Source organism: Apteryx mantelli, chromosome 3, assembly GCF_036417845.1.
Source record: "Apteryx mantelli isolate bAptMan1 chromosome 3, bAptMan1.hap1, whole genome shotgun sequence".
Taxonomy (NCBI): Eukaryota; Metazoa; Chordata; class Aves; order Apterygiformes; family Apterygidae; genus Apteryx; species Apteryx mantelli.
The window spans coordinates 110,801,646-110,815,237 of NC_089980.1; the positions used below are offsets into that span (position 1 = coordinate 110,801,646).

General features: G+C 37.0%; 1 protein-coding gene across 9 annotated transcripts in view; it reads left to right on the plus strand.

The window, feature by feature from the left end:
* Window positions 1-13,592, plus strand: part of KHDRBS2 (KH RNA binding domain containing, signal transduction associated 2) — a 513,233-nt gene that overhangs the window by 405,951 nt on the left and 93,690 nt on the right. For 6 of the 9 annotated variants that reach the window (XM_067294142.1, XM_067294143.1, XM_067294147.1 and 3 more), the window contains 2 exons: window positions 10,730-10,853; window positions 13,151-13,431. The gene's annotated coding sequence lies outside the window, so the exon portion shown is untranslated. Of the gene's footprint in view, window positions 1-10,729; window positions 10,854-13,150; window positions 13,432-13,592 lie in introns of those variants that run through there. The other 3 variants (XM_067294145.1, XM_067294144.1, XM_067294146.1) reach the window with 2 other exon arrangements.

Consider the following 13,592-nt stretch of genomic DNA (forward strand, 5'->3'; position numbering starts at 1 on the left):
CAAGTAATTTTGTGTTCAGACATTGGTAAAGCAATGTAACATCTCATAGACAGCAGTACTACCTACTGGGGCAAATCCTCATGGTGTAAAATCAGCACTTTATTGTACCAATGCCAAGAGAGTGATATCAATCTGAATAATAAGAGAATTTATCCCAGCTAGAGAAAGAGTAGCAAAATTTGGCATATTATTACTAAATTAAGTCTACATATCTGTCAGCTCTATTAACTGTCCATGCAGACTTCAGTCACTAGTGTTAACTGCTCAGGTGGAACTGACTTCTGTGTTTGGCCTTCCTTCAATTGCAGATTGGATTTGAAGATATTGGGTTTGAAAACTTTTAGTATAAGAAACATTTGAACAGTTTCTGTGTCACTTGAAGCAGGAGATAAGTCCTGGAACTTTATATTCGTAAAATGAAGTAATGTCTCAATCTATTAGACATCCTGGAAATATCCTGCAAGTGACTCAGCTGAGAAAATAACACTACATTTTTTGCTTTGCAATGTCAAAACACTGACGCAGATGTTAGAGATCAGAGAATATCAGATGAAGGAATAAACATGCTAAAAGAAAGCATCAGTTTCAGCATAGCCTCTTCTTTTGAGGTGCTTGAAACAAAGATGTGGAAAGTAAATTGGATTGCTTATATATTTTTAGTGGACAGAGATAATATTTCAGAGTAATGTTTTTATTTGATTCACACCTGTATAGGAGCTTTCATTGCTGTTACCAACAAGGACACACGGGCCTCACAGGACTATATCCTTACCATCAACTGAGTGTTTAAGGAAAGGGCTAGATACATAAACAACATCATGCATTTCTGGATGAGAGGAATACACCTGAATTAAACTAAGAAAAGAGGAATAAAAAAGCAGCAGTCTTAGGGGAGGGGGAGAGAAAGATCATGAGTCATTAACCATGGCTTTATGCTTCATATCTCTGTACATTGGGCTTCATCCTATTAACTGCTCCCCGCTCATTCTGTTGTTCTTCTGGAATACAATTCTAAATCTGCTCCAGTTTTATCATGAATATTATGCGGTCTGATAAATTTTGTATTTTTTGTTAGTATATACAAGGCACTCAAGAAGCACCATTGTTTACTCTTAGCATCTGAAATAATCATCAACTTTCATCTCTGCAGGCAGTTATCAGTCCTGTAGAAGCAAACAGAAGTTTCTAATGCCTTCTTGTGAATGAATAAAGCAATGGCTTTTATCCAGGTTTTGCAGGTCACTGGATGCTCAAAACAGCAAAGCAAATTAAAAGAACCCCTTCTCTTTTACTATCATGGTAATTTTGCACTTGGGTATTTGAAAATTTGTTAATATAAAAGCTATTGAGGAAGATATGGAGTGAATTTCTTCTAGCATTGCCTTGAAAAGTAGCAATAATTGAAAGTATCAAAAATTACAGCTTTCTTTGAAATGTGACTTTATTTTAAAAAAGCATCTTGGACTCCTGGTTTTTATCCCTTGGTGACTTTCGATCAGATGTAATCCACTTAGAAGTGAACAGATAATTTTCTTATTGTCTAATCACTAATATTGATGCTTCAGTAGGCCAGAAATTTTTTTTTCCTGTGCATTCACAACCTTATTGTCTTCATAATTTTCCTCAGGTAGACTTTTCTTTTATTCTTACTATGTCTCCTCTGAAGTGTAGAGTTTGGACATGCAGTGGGTGTAAGTTGGCAAGTCTGTTGATGATCCATTCATGTATAGGTACATCTGTACAGAGTTGTTCCCAGAAGAATAAACCTCAAAACTAGATATGTGAGCAGGGAAATGAGAAAAAAAAATTGTTTTAATTTTTTGCTGAAGTTGAACATGGTTATACAGAAACTGGTAAATGCTGCACTCCTCATACACACCCTGCTGAGCACTTGTTCCAGGAATGGCCAAGGCAGTTGAAATAGAGCAGGATATTGCAGCAGCAAATTATTGCTGCTACAGCCAGTGTGGAATTGCCATTCTTTCCTTGAGAGCTCTTGGGATGACAGACTCACAAAGTATGGATGGTGTGCACACAGACATAGTTGCCCACTGTATCCAAGCAAAACAAATACATATAGATAGGGTCACTGTAGGGATCCAGATTATCCTCTGATGGCTGTTATAGCTGTGCAGGGCTGGCAGGGATAAACATTCAGTACAGCCCCAACAGAATGTATTTGGTTTCTTTCCAGCTCACCCTAAGAGCAAGGGCAGAGTGTTTCCAGAAATTCTGTGTAAACTTTGTTAGAATTCAACAAATCAGACCTATGTCAATTACATAGAGTGCTCTGAGCTTTTTCATAAAATGATGCTTGTCTGATGTCCCTTCCTTCATCCCAGCAAGTGATATCACAATTCTACTTGTTCTCCTTCTGCTATTTGAGAAAGTAGAACTTATTTTTCCAGTGTCTCATTTGACACATGCAGCCTCTTTGATCAAAAAAAAAGTGTCTATTTTCATCAGCTTTCCCTTCTACTTTCCAGTCTACTGAAGGAGGCTTTCCTCTCTCAATGTGGTGTTCATCAGTTCCCTAATATTTCTTAGTCCAATTAGTGTTGTTACCTTTCTTGCTTTCCTTCTGTCTCTGTTTCTGATAATGCTCAAATAATACACAAGGTGCATGCTGACTTTGGAATTAAAATGTCTATTTTGAACTTCACTGTGCAGAAACTTCTTAAATTGGGCATTAGTTTGGGCACATGCAGCTTCAAAGTCTGCAGTATTACACAGTGGAATAGCCATTAAAAAAGTAGACTTTTTCTTCAAGATTTCATTTAGGAGCTGATTTCCAAGCTGCCAGTACAGCAAAAACAAATATGCCTTGCAGATGCTCTTCTGAAGTCTATTTCTCCCACACAATGGAAGAGTATTTCAGCTGCAATTTCCTATCCTTGCTGTTACCCTACCTTTGTTAACCACTGCTCACATGGAGCTGATGGTGTTTGCATCACAGACGTCTTAAAGCAATTTTGGTGAAGGTAGGCTTTTGCAACTTAAGAAAGGCAGAGCAGTAGTGAGGAATAGAATGAATATTACACCAGGAATTGATAGTGGTTATCATCTTAATTCTAGCTGAAGGTCCATTCCCCAAACTTACATCCTTTTGTAAATAAATATTCGATATGCATCTCCACAGATAAATTTTCATTCTCTGAATGCCCACCCCCCCAAAGTAGTTTCATACTTTTCATTTTAAGAAATGAAACTTTTTTGAACATAGATGGCACAGTAAAGGACTTTCAGAAGATAATTGCAACTTCAAAGACTTTGGTTAGGAAGGAGGTTTTTGAGCACAAGCAACTTCATTCTCTTAGTTATTCCCTAGGTAAGTGCATTAAGAAAGTGAAGGGAACTGTTTGAAGGCCAGGAATCTCAAGATGGGAGTCAAAAGTAGAAACAAAAAAGCTAGTGAAGGTGGAAGATTTTTTCCTTTGAAAAAGGAAAAGCTGTGAATCTCAGATGATGCCTAAGAAGGGCATCTTAAACTTAGGCAAGCGACATGAGATATAGTTTGGATCTTAACAATGTCTGCATAGAAACTACCCATAAAGAAAATTCTACACAGGAATATCAGCTGCTGCAAAACCAGGTGGTGGTACAGACTTAAAGCAATGACTTGAAGCAGCTCCCAAAAGTTTCTATGCCCAGACCTCTGCAGAAAGGCAAATGTTAAAACATTAAGTTTCCTGGCTGGAGCAATAGATACTGCATTCTGCATAGTTTTAGCATCATGCCTACATAGAGTAAAAGCCTGCAAACTGAACCTAGCTTTTTGTTTGTTTCTTTTTAAGCAATGGGCTAGTTGAGGCTGGTAATGTATGTATCATTCTCCCAAATATTAAGACGGATAACAAATTAGTGGCCTTTGTGCAAATAAGAAATAAATAAGTCAGGTCACAGTTGCACTCATGTAGGGGTTAACAGCTACAACCATCAACACGACCTCCTCCATCTCTTAGGAAATGGATCAAATGTGCATACTTCTAGAGTGCATTATAGCTTCATGGTCCACTTCAGCACAGTGGACTGAGTGAAAAGGGCAGTTATACCGATATACAGAGAGCTTCTTCCAGAAGAGAGATGAGCTATTGGGTAACCAGGGCCCAAACCCAAGCTGGCAAAAACTTAGTAACATCAGAGATTTGTAACAGTGGCTCAGTAGTGACCACCAAGTTCTGTCATTGTTGGGGCTCACAACCAGGAGCTTGAGTAGCATAAACCATTTCCCCATGAGGAATAACTGTGCCTGTGGGGAAATTTCCTCCCTAATCTCAGGAATTTGATGGCTCGCTTCTGCCTTAAAGGATAAGGATTTACCTTTCATAATTTTTTAATTAAAATGCCACATGGCTTTGGTGTTTTTCTCTCTTTAAAAAATGGTGTTCCACACCAGAATTCCTCTGAACATGAAAGAGGGGTTTGGTGGGTTTCTTCTTTTTCTGGGGGGAAGGAAGGGTTTTGTGGATCATTGCCTTATTTGACTGCACAAAAGAACAGATGCCTTATGTTGCCTTTTCTAACCATTTTTTATTCCCTACTGTTCACCTTTTTGTTAAACTAACAAATCGATCTTTTAAACCTTGGTCTCTCTTTCTGACTTCAGTATTTTTGATGTCTATCTTGGAACTCTTCTGCTTTCACTGTTTTTTTTTTTTTAATTAAATGAATAGTAGGATTTTCATAAAGAGGGAGCATTGACATGACAGTTTCCATTTAAGTCAGCAGAATTTTTACAAATATTTTAGACACATATTCAAGCTATACATTTGGGTTACAAAGTAATCTAAGATTCTAATTGCACTTTGCATTCAAATATTTGCTGTTTCTTGTTCATCTGTTGTGTATTAAGCAGGTGTTTCTATTGGGATAGCCACAATGACTTCTATTTTCCATGAATACAATGAATTTAAAATCAATGAACATATATTAGTATCCAGACTACTAAAGTACATCATCCTGCCTTTTGTCAAAATGCAGTGTGTTTCTCAGTTGCCTACTTTAATTTGAGCTCTGAAACTTCTTAGCAGTCTTTTCAGATCTATGCTCCTTATGTTTTTATGTTCTTCCTATTCTGACATTTCATTTTCAGCCATATGCTTGTTTTAATTAATGTATATTCAACCTCAGTTTTGATATGGATACCAAGGTGCTGCATTATCATTCTTCTAATATGGCTTACCAATCATTCTTATTCCTTGTTATCAAAGTCTCACACGGCTTCATATATTATCTTCTCACAATCTGTCTTTGTCCAGTGAGATTTTTATAGCATGACAATAATGATGTAGTACAGACAGCAAGATTTTTCAGAATGACTGGTTGTTTAATTGGTGGTTGAATGAAAGGCATGTTCACTACTTAGGTATTTTCCAGTTTGCCTATAAAAATCAGAAAGAAATCTTTCATTTAGCCCATTTCTTCCCACAGCACCACAAAATAGGCTATAAGCACTATAAGACTTTTTCAGCCTCCTCTAATATGTCACATAATGACAACACTAGAAAGAGGATCCTGAATTAGATAGAAAAAAATGGTATCTATGCCCATTGTTCTTGTGCCCCAGGTGTCTCTCTCAGCTTTTTTGTTTACTTCTCTGTATTCCAGAAATATCATTTGTTCTAATATATAGTAATTTTTTAGCATTCTTATAAATTGCTGAGTGAAGAGCAGCTATTTTCTAAGTATCTGTGAACTGTGAACAAGCGTTCAGCTTGTGAATTCAGCTGGCAGAATGAGCTGTAGCTCATGCTAAGTGTAACAATACTGTGGCAAGTAATTCACTTCAAAGAAAACATATGTGTTTCAGAGGTACACATACATAGGCAGAGGACTGCATATGCCTGTTCTGTGAACAAAAGAGCAGGAATTTCTACCTTGGGGAAATTGGTTGGCACAACTAGTTCTCTGTGAGAATCTGGGAAAGGGACAACAAAATTGATTTTTTTCAAGGACAGAAAAAGAGTGAGGGGCAACACAGAGTAAACAGTAACAAATTTAGGCATATATTTCTAAAGATCTGAATGAACCTGATTCAACAGGACAGTTAAGAATGATAAATGTAATGACCTGAAAAATAAATATGAGAACTCATTTAGGTTTTTTCCTAAAACCACAAATGACTGATTTATAGTACACTATAAAAGGTGTCATTAAATCATCAGCATTTACCAATAGTTTTCTCTTGTGGTTTTTGAGATCCTCTCTCTCCCAGTACTCTGAATGACTAGACACAGCTCCAAGAATTGATACCTGTATGGAAATTTCCATGTGTCAGACTGACAAAAAATGTAAAAAAAAAACAAAAAAAACCAAAAAAAACCCCCACCTTACTACAGTAATGAGAAATCCTCTTCACTTCAGTGTGTCTAATCACAGCTGTAAAGATTCTAAGATCGCTCTCTAAAATTATACTGTGCTAAATATAATACAGAAGACAGTTTAATAAATAGGCTACATCAAGTCATTTCAATAGTAGTCTCTGGAGTGCAGTCTGTGTACCAATAAAAATCTCCATGATTTTTATTAATTCCATTAAAGTAGCGTACCACTTCCAAATATTTATAGAGATGAAGCAGACTCACTTCAGGATGAGCCTTTCATATATACCAGAGGTACCATTTTCTGAAATGTAAACAATTGGCATTTGCTGAGCTGTAATCCCTAAATCAGAAACACAAATGTTTGGATTAACAAAAACCAGAAAAACTCATTCTTTGTTGTTGACCTCCCAATCCATATTTTTTCACTTTCAGTGTTAAGTGCATGACTAACATTCTTTATTCTGTACAGGAAATTAAGGGTGGCTATTTGCAATAGTAACTACACAGGACAGCAGTAGTCAAGGTCAGGCTAATCCCAAACTTTCACTGAAGCTCACTGACTTCAGGAGATTTGACATCAGGCCTTCAATTTGTTGCTACAAAAAGGATGCAGTATGAAGCAGCTCAGAGCCAATATTCTTGAGAATCAGGAAAAAGTAAAAGGATACTTATTTTATCCCTTTAAAAGAGTAGGTGGCCCTGACAGAGTAAAAAGTTGAGAAAATATAAAACTTAAGCATATGTGAACTGTCACTGAAATCTATTTGATTTTTACATGCATAAAGTTTTAGAATTCCACTGCACCAGAGACTAAATGTTTAACAAAATCTTTATTTTTTAGCACAGACCTGGAACTGCTGTCTTTCACATTTGCAGTGCATATATGCAGAATACAGAATACAGGTGTACAGAATAATGCATCATATGAGCTAAAGCTGTGATAGTGAGCCAACTGCTTAAACTCTAGTGTTGAGGGAATGAAATTTGAAGTCCTTTTTCCAGCATCTTTTATGTCTAGACATTTTTATTTCCAAGGGATTAAATACTGGGTGACAGGTGAGGGTGACAGAGCACTGGAACAGGTTGCCCAGAGAAGTTGTGGAGTCTCCTTCTCTGGAGATATTCAAAACCTGCCTGGACGCGACCCTGTACAATGTGCTCTAGGTGACCCTGCTTGATCAGAGAGGTTGGACTAGATGATCTCCTGAGGTCCCTTCCAACCTCAACCATTCCGTGATTCTGTGATATAGAGAAGAGGAAAACATTCAGAAGCTGGAAAAGGGAAAAAAAAAAAAGTGCCCAACACTGTCTGAGTTGCAAATGTTGGCGCCCAGGGGCAATGGCGAGGAGCCTGGCAGTCCTGCCCATTCTGGTTTGTGCTGTGGTTTTTAGCACATGGCTTCTGGTAGCAGACTCTCTATGGAGGCCTTTCCAGGGGGTTTGGGGCTTCCTGATCTCCTCCAACCAAGCTCAGCTCCTGCCGTGGTTCCTGGACCCATGACAGGCTCCCAGCGTTATGGGAGCTGCTAGGGCTCCTGGGCTCTGGCTCTGCAGCAGGATGGTCAGAAACAGAATGCTTTAGGTCAGCCTGTGCAGGTCGGCATTCCCTGGAGCTCTTGCTCCTAAAAGTACTGCAAGCTGGAGCCCGCAGAGTGACCTCTGTCAGCCTGCCACTCTTGAGAGCCTGAGGTGGCTGGCCTTGGGATGGTCACCTGACATTGCCAGTGGCAAGATGACAAAACAGTCGCATTTCCACTGGAAATCTAGCTTTGAACACCTTTCTCACAACTATGCTGTGTCTAGTCTTCTAGGGTTTTTTTTAATTATTATTATTATTCCACAGATTTGTTTTGTTGAAAAAGTCTAAGCAACTGTGATTTTAAATAAGTATCAGGGAACACTTGGATTGTCCACATAAAAAAGATCAATCCTTCAAAACTACTACAACATGATAAAAATTAAAATCAATTTAAAAACTCAAGTGTATTTTTAATTGTTTTAATAAGCCCTTTTCATGCTCTGTTTCCTTGTTCTATTAATTTCTAAACATCATATAAGATTTCATTATACTCTGTAAAAAGAAAGGGAGCTTTTCAAATTTTTTATTTGGTAAAATGCATAGGGTAGGGAAGGCGTTCAATTTTTAGAGCTATGCATTAGGTTTCCCATACTACTTCTAAATCACCAAAATAATTACTTTCTGTCTATAAAAATAGCACGCTTTTTTCATTCCTAACCTGTCATAAGAAATCCCAATTTCTAGGCAGCAGAAAAACATGCCCTGGTGTCAAGATTCACCTATTTCCCTTTTCAAAATATAGTGTAATTTTACCAGACATGACTTTAACCCAGGAATAAAGCAAAGTGGCTATTGCCATGTTAAATAATGAGCTGTGTACATTTCAGCTGCTAGGCATGTAGTCTGTGCCTTCAACAGGAGGAACAGCTATTTCCAGTGGTTATGACTTTTAATGTTCATAATTTGAAATAATCTGTATATTGTTATCATTCAGGGGATATCTAATTTTTCTGCATCCTTACTCATACCTGAAAGGTCTTAGGAAACAACAGCAAAGCATATTTTATTATGGCTGCAACCTTGAGGCTAGAATTGACTTGGTACAGTGCACTTGTATTTATAGTTTATACAGTACTACATTTGATCCTTGATTTTATTATTCCATTGTCAGATAATTCATGTCCTTCCAGATTTGTCACACCGAGTTACTTTATTCCCCTGGAACAAGGCCAGAAAAATAAGAACTGGGCCTCTTTAATCATACCTGTTGAAAGAATGTAGGAATTGAGAACACTACCCTGTCTGTGGATGACTGTGTGCATATATCCATACAAAATCCACTGAACTGTGCCAGGCAGACAGAATATAAATATGGGTGAAAAAAAATACTGTTTGATTTTTGACCTGGGAGATTCTCTGTGCCAGTAAGAATACAGGCAAAGAGTGTCCAAAGCTTGGGTTAGGGTTTCTATTATAGAATATTTTTACTTTTTCCACAGAAAAGAGAATTCTTGCTAATTTCTCAAAATGCAAAAAAGTAAGCAGTCACAGCTGCCATTAGAAGGACATATACAAGATTTTTATAGGCTTTTTCACCTTTTATTTTTACTTTTATTTTCACTTGAGAATATCAAGGCTGAATTTTTATGTTGAAAAACCTATGAAGAATCTTCCTAGATTCACAAATCTACTTGGGAAATTTAAAGTAACCATTTGTATTTGAAGTCTCCATGTTTACTTCATTATTGTTGTGCAGTCCTAATATATATACAGAAATATATACCTGCATGCCACTTTGATGAGTACTGCAAGGTTAAGAAATACCCTATAGGGACAGAAAGGCTTCTCTTTTTCAAAATGGGTCAGTGATTATGGACTGCTTCACTGCCTACAAAAATGAAAGGAAATTTACATCAGATAAAAGTATCTACAAGGATCTAATGGCTAGAAAACAGTGATTTATTTGAAGTCAAGCACCAAGTGATATTTAAAGAATCACTTCTGGAGAAACTTGCTTGACATATGACATCAAACAACAAAATTTAGTGTAGAAAAGTCCTCCTGGGTAATCCAGTGCCAGGAAAGCTGATTCCTGTAGGATACATATATAGTTCTTGTCTTAAGGGAAGAGGCTGTGCCATTTATTTCTTTGAGAAAATTGTGGGTCTTTTCTAAAAAAAAAAAAAAAGATAAAAACTTAAAAAGAAATATTAACCTTACAATCCAGTGATAAATTTAAACTAGTTAGCTGGGGTTCGGCATACTGGTAAAACATTTGGGGGTTCACAAAAATATTTCATATGTACAATCAGATCTCCTGTCATGTAAAATGTCTGTCTTTTCTTCAAAGGCCTGCAAAAAAACCCTGTGCTTTCTACCTAAATGGCATTTTTCTAACTAGAAGCCAGAATGGCCTAAAAGTTAAGATGGCACTAGTTAATGCTGTAAAAAATAGCATATCTCAACTATTGATACTTACTTACTTAGCCTGTATTCTTTCTCGCCTCTTATTTTGAATGGTATTTGTGCATTTGTTATTCTCCAGGCCCTTTTTTCACGGTCCCTTGAAAACAAAACATAAAATCGATGATGCTGAAGTTTATGTAAGCTTGATATTAGGCAAAAATGAAAGTGCCTCGTCCTGCTGTCAATAGGGTGTGTTTATGTAGTTCTCTAAGTAGCACTTTCAAGAAGGGTAAGTGACAGCAATCTCATTCTGAGAAGAGGGAGATCCATATGGCTCCATTTTATGGCTGGCTGGTTTTATAATAGTTCAGAACAAAACATTCATGATCTTTAAACAGACTCAGATTACTCACGTAGATGGGTAAAGTAGCATTGCATGATGCTGTGGAGTTCCAGTCTTTTCCACATGCTGTCCTTTTAGGAAAGCATGCAGAAGATTGCGGTTTGTCAAGAAAGAGGAGAAAAAGGACTTTTTCCTCCAGGGAATCTATAGCGCCATTTCTGGCTTCCTCAGAAGCTTCTCATGGTCTGCAAGCTTACTTAAGGTAAGACTGCTGCAACTAGCTTGTGTCTGTAGTCTTCGGTGCCTCCAGTTAAAATTACTATCGGAGTACAATGTATTGTTTTAAAGGTATCCCCAGCCAGAACAAGACAGGCTGTGGTCATGTGCCATATTGCTATTTCAAATACATAGACACTAGAGAAGGTTGTAAGTTTGCATTTCAGCCACTATATGTGTGTGTGTGCCCGCCCCTACATGGGCACACACGTGTGCCCACACATGAATACTGGATCTTTGAAAGGATCCTAAATTAGTTGCTTTGGCCTCACTCCTTCTTTTCAGTACTGAGCTGTCTATACCAGTTGAAAGTGAAAAAATACAGTTCCTAGTTTCCTTGTAAACCTCTCCTGATTGATGACTTGCCTTCTCCCAAGACCCAGCATTACAGCACAAACCAATTGGTATAACCTGCAGCTAAAACCATTCCTTGGAGTTCTGCTTCTTTTCTAGGAAAATGCGGTTTTCATTAACACTAATGTTCAGACTCAGGAAAAAATGTGTTTAAGACAGTGCATTATACACAGAACTTTAACATATTGCTTTTCTTGATGATATTAATCTGTTCTCCTACAGAGAATCACAGAAGTTGTCACCTGTTATTGCATTCCCATGTTCATCTCTTAATACTTCTGAGCATAATACAAACCATATAAAAGAAATTCACTGCCTCTCTTACTGCCCAGGCTAGTCCTTTTTCTACGTCACACCCATATAACTTTCCTGTTTAGCTTTTGGTTTGGTAAGTGCTAATAAAGAGATTCTAACCTTGTGCTTTTAAAATATTAACTGATCTACAAAGACAGAAAAAGTAGGAAATGGTAGCAACAAATTGGTCTAATAGATAGTGCAGTCTCTCAGGAGACATTCACAACATCGACACTAACGTAAGTAGTGTTCTCTCAGGAGCACCATTAACACTCATTTTATCACTGAGTGTAAATTTAATTATGTAACATCAGTTCCCCAGGTCAGAGGTTAGTAGTAGGCAGAACCACTTCCCTATTGTTTTAAAATTAATTGAAAGTGGACATCAGCCTGAAGTGGTAGCCTTTGCAGTCCTGGTAACACAAGTATTTACAGATAGCAAGACCAAACAGTGAACACAACTGAACAATGTATTGACCTCCTTTTTTTTTTAAGAAAAGATATACACAGGTTTAGAGTGTGTCTTTTTTCTTTTGTTGATTAATGGTTTATTTTGTCATTAGTCTGATTTTTTTTCTGAGTTAGCCAGAAAAATAGTAACTTTGAGAAGGACAGAATGCTACTATAGATGGTAAGTGGGATATGAACTGCCAGTGGGATGCTGTTTGAAAACAGATATAATCGTTGTAAAAGGAAATAGGTAAATATTAATCAGAAACTGGTGTAGAATTAATTGTATGCAACTTTTAGGAAATCTTTACTGGAAAGCCATGGGCACTTATGGTAGCCTGAAAGAGATGTTGAAAATCAACAAAATGCGGAGAAAAGAGTTTTAAAATTCATAGAAGTCAGGGGAAATGCACCAATAGCAAGACACTAAAGAAGCTCTATCTATTAATTTAGTCCAGAGAAGCCTGAGAAGTCACTTGACTGCAGCCTTCAAGTACTTACAGGCAAAAAGGATTTCTGATAATTAAGAGCTCTCTAATTCAGCAGGAAGGGATCTATTTCTAGCTGAAGCTAAAAATTCCACTCTGAACCCTCTCCCATCAAAGTAATGATGAGAGTTATTAACCTTTGGAACAATTTGTGTCCTTCTGAAAGGTAAACTGCATCTCACAGAGAAGCTACAGAAGTTGATAGACAGAAGTTGGTAGAAAAATAGATCTTGGGACCATAGGACTCAGGAAGTTCAGCTAGACAATAATGAACAATTCCTTCTACCCTCAATATGTATTTCTGAATTTAAGAATCTATAAATCTACAAAGATGAATAAGGTTAACAGAATCTGCTCCTCAGTCGTATATATTTTAACATTTAATTACATTTCCATTTGGGGATTGTAATTCTGAATCTCTGAAACTTTTCTACAGATCCCAGAAATAGTCTTTCATATTCTAATAACTAAGCCTTGAACCAAATAGAAGCTCCTCAGCTTAAGACTCCGAATTGTTACGATAATTTAAATAAACATAATTTTAGTATTCTTTGTTATGACTGAATGCAGCAATGGTAGAGAATAAAAAGTGTTAATGTCTATTATAATCCTTCAACTATGCAAGTGTATGGCTCTGTGTTGATCATTCCTGATATGCTCTGTCTTGACCAGGTCTTATTCCATTCTGTTTCTACAGGTTACTGTGACTTTAATCAAGAAAAAAAATCGAATGAACAGCAATTTGAAATACAGCATTTGGAAAGGTCAAAATGGTACGTTACATCCTTATTATCCAAAAGAAAAGATGAGTTTAATATCCTGGCAGCATTCTCCTGTGAAGAAGATATTAAACAAGAACTGAAAATGGCACAAGATTCTTTCTTTCTTATGACAAAGATTGTAACAAGATGATGAAACTGTACAAAATAAATCTCTTCCTGCTTTAATGTTCAAACTACAGATCCTACCTAGATTTCAAAAACCTAAGCTGATCAAAGAGCCCATACACATGCTATTCTTTTCAAGTGCATCCATATGAAGTAGAAGTCTTTTACAATATATTTTCCAACTTATACGACCCAGTTTCCATGAATATTTTCTAGTCTAACAAATGGGAAGAAATGGTAACAGAAGGCACA